Source organism: Adiantum capillus-veneris, unplaced genomic scaffold (genome assembly GCF_014529385.1).
Source record: "Adiantum capillus-veneris isolate H3 unplaced genomic scaffold, ASM1452938v2 Hic_scaffold_33, whole genome shotgun sequence".
Lineage (NCBI taxonomy): Eukaryota > Viridiplantae > Streptophyta > Polypodiopsida > Polypodiales > Pteridaceae > Adiantum > Adiantum capillus-veneris.
Window position 1 is genome coordinate 3,592,918 of NW_028221440.1, and position 3,869 is coordinate 3,596,786.

Here is a 3,869-nt window from a genome sequence, read left to right on the forward strand (position 1 = left end):
GAAAAATTACCAGAATACCCCTCTAATTTGTGGAAATTCCCAATATACCCTTGTATTTATTTTGGTTGTATTGCTCAAGGCTTTCTAAGCATGTAATTTATCACAAATTACCTCGCGAAAACAAGTTTTAGCATCTTGTATTGATAGACAATAAGTCTTCTTATGAAAAGCTACAAATTTTTTAATCTTCGGAGAAATTTAATCTCACAACCAAGGGTATAATATGGCTAATTTGAGGGCATTTTGGGAATTTAGGACAAATATTGGGGGTATTCTGGGAAATTTTGAAATTTGAGGGGTATTTTGTTTGATAATTTTCCCTTTAATTTAACTAATGATTGCGGGGGGGCCATGTCCGGCATCGTGCCCACACGGCGAGCGCACTAAGCTGATGATCGCCGGGGAATTCACTGCGGCAAGTCAAAGGTGGCGGGGCTTATAAAGCTGAAGGGAGGCCTGCTCAATCTTGCCAATCGCAGCTCCAGCTGGCCGGTACGTACTGGCAGCAGCTGCTCTGTGACCTTCTCACCCCCTCACTAACTAGCTAATTCAGTATGGCTCTTCTGCGGCATCCCTTCCTCCTCCTGCTGGCCCTCGTGGCCTCCGCCTTCCTTAGCATCCAGGCCAGCTACTACCCACCGGAGGAGAGCGGCTACTACCAAAGAAGGAGGAGGAGGAGGGGGACTACACAAAGTCGCCTGCTGTGCCCTACTACAAGAAGCCCTCCCCTTCCCCGGCCTATTATGACCCCAAACCCTACTACTACTACAAGCCCAAGCCCAAGCCCTACTACTACAAGCCCAAACCCAAATCCTACTACTACAAGCCCAAGCCATACTACTACAAACCGAAGCCAAAGCCAGTCTACTACAAGCCTAAGCCCGACTACTACGAGCCCAAGCCCTACTACAAGCCCCCTGTCTACTACAAGCCCAAGCCCTACTACAAGGCCCCCGTCTACTACAAGCCCAGACTGCACTACTACTACAAGCCCAAGCTCTACTACTACTACAAGCCTAAGCCCTACTACAAGCCCAAGCCCATCTACAAGCCGCCCTACTACCCCTTCTCCCGTTTACAAGTCCCCCCCTCCTCCTACCTACTACACCCCATCTCCTGTTTACAAGTCCCCTCCTCCCCCCACATACTATGACCCCTTCCCAGTCTACAAGTCTCCTCCTCCCCCCACATACTATGACCCCTCCCCGGCCAGTCTACAAGTCTCCCCCACCTCCCACCTACTATGAGCCCTCCCCATCTACAAGTCTCCCCCACCCCCCACCTACTACGAGCCCTCACCCATCTACAAGTCCCCTCCACAACCAACATATGATCCTTCTTCAACCTATACCTCCCCCCCTCCCCCTAAACTTAACAATCTTCTTCTTTTCTTCAGCTTTTGAGCTAGCTTTGCATCGATATATTGTGCCGTTTTAGCTAATCTCTCATCTCGGTGTAGAGGCTACTGAAAAAGAACTTTGCTCTAATGGGCTCCTTCTTCATAAGAGGTTGCATTTCCCATAAAGACAGATCAACAAAAATTTTACATGTCCTATGCTTTACCATTCTAAAAGTACATGTAGAAAATGAGTACACAACCTAGCACTTACAGAGGAAGGCAGCTACTTTTGGCATGGGTCAACCATATTATGACATGGGAATGTGTCATAATAACTAATATCTAATTCTTCTAAATGATTTTCTCATGCTAAACTGATCATCTAATATGGGGAAGTACCAACGGAGAAAAAGCTAGAATATTGGTTAAGCCGACATACTGGTCACACTAGGGATCCAAAGAGGGGGCCATCTGCAAAAGAGCAATGTGCAACAATGAGCTTCAAATACCTTAAGGTTCAGCCCATTAAGACTTCCAAAATGCTAAGATTCCAAAATTCAAAGGTTAGGTCCAATGATCAAATCCTAGGGCAAATTGGATGCTTATGTGAAGACCCTAAAATCGTCACATATCCCTAGATAGAAGGGGGCGAGCCCAAATTGTAGGGGACGAGAGATAAACACACACACACACACACACACACACACACACACACACTAGAAGTCTCCCTTTACACAAATGGAAAAGGGGACACATGTCAGCTCCTTAGCCCAGTTGCCCCCAAGATGCATTCAATTCCTATTGGATGGCCATAGAGGTGGACCAATTGAAAGTTATCGAAAGTTATTTTTCTTATTTTAAAAGAGACTCAAAAATTGGGGATCTTACATCCTCCCACACTTGAAAAATTTGAGGTGTCTTCACCTCGACATGGATAACAAATGAGTAAGCCTAAAACCTTCTATAGATATATGCTAAATTGACTATCCTATTCCCCAGGTTGTGACTTTCAAAGCATAGCATCAATATCACGATCAATGGTAGTCGGTTGAGGTGCAATAGGGACATTGGCATTAGCAGTAACTCCATTTCCTCTAGGAGGCATGATCTATTTCTGCATCATGTCAAATTTAAAATCTTATCTCAACAATATATTATATTAATCTTCCCGCATTATGAGTCAAAAAGGGTGGGCGGGAGGGAAAAATTTTTACCATAATTTTCAAAGGAATGGGTAGTCATTTACACCCCATTGAAAGACAAGATCTAGTTTATGAGATGTTAGAAGTCACCCGCAAAGGTCATTACTAAAACAAATATTCAAATAAAATTCTTGATACACTTGTTGAACACTTCAATCACTTTATAATAGCTCACACCAAATATTTCCACTCAAGAAGACAAGTCAAACAAGTACCATCAACCAATGTCACTTATAGATGCATCACAAATACAATATCCTTTCTGAAACAGAATGCATGAATGCATGCATGATGCATAACTAACCTCACTAGTATGAGGCTTTAGGCTAGCCCTATAACCTTAAGCATTGGCTCTGATACTAGGTGATAGATACCCCTCCCCAAGGATCTACGCACAGAATATACAATTTATACTTTTATACAATTTTCAATATACATCAGAGTTATGGAAGCATTTGCATAGAGGAGGAGTTCCCAGTTCCCGACCAACCGTAGATAGACCACAAATTAAGCATTGCCAATGCAGTACGGAGAACTGAGATTTTTGCACCAGTGTAGAGAGGCATGCGTACAAGACTTTGCATCATCTCGCCCTCCTCATCGTTGCTATCATGCCGTTGATATGAATGGGATGGCTGAGGTTGGTGGTCCACAGTACTGCGTTCAATGTTGTCACCTTCTATGTTGGAATCCATGTCAAAGAATGCATCCAACATCTGCTCCATCTCTACTTCTTGAAATGCCGCTTCAAGTATTAGTTGGGAGGACTGAGTTGATGGCTGCTCGTTTGAAAATCGTCTTCTCTCGGATGGAGTTGGAGCAATATCTACTTACATACTTTCGCATTCAATCTCTAGACCATGAGATCGATAACGCAGGTCTTGTACTTGTTCTATCGGAAAGAGACCATGATTGTGTATGTGTTGGTCGTAGATTTTTCATTTTTGAAAGATCAATGCTTGCAATGCGGATTTCAATTCGCAATTTAGAGACTCTAAGAAGAAGCTTGGCTTCGAAGAAAAGAGTTCTAAACTAAGCTCCTAGCTCCTCTCTTTCTAAAAAGACTCTTTCTTTTCTAAAAACAAGCCTTTGCTTTTTGGTGGTCACTCTCCCCCTTATCATTCAATTTTTACACTAAATTTGACCATCCTAACAGTATCTAACCAACTAATGAAAATCGTAGCTAGACTATGCCACACCGTAACATCCAACATAAAATTATGACCTTCCATACAATCAAAAGGTTAAGAGGAGTAGCAACTAGGGCTTGATGTTCCAAAGTACACCTAAAAGTTGTTAGAATGGTTGACAATGGTAAAGAGAGTGAA

At 43.1% G+C, this 3,869-nt stretch overlaps 1 pseudogene; it reads left to right on the top strand.

Annotated features, from left to right (window-relative positions):
- Nucleotides 1-554: 554 nt before the first annotated feature.
- LOC147417027 (uncharacterized) lies at nucleotides 555-1,403 on the top strand (annotated as a pseudogene).
- Nucleotides 1,404-3,869: the final 2,466 nt, after the last annotated feature.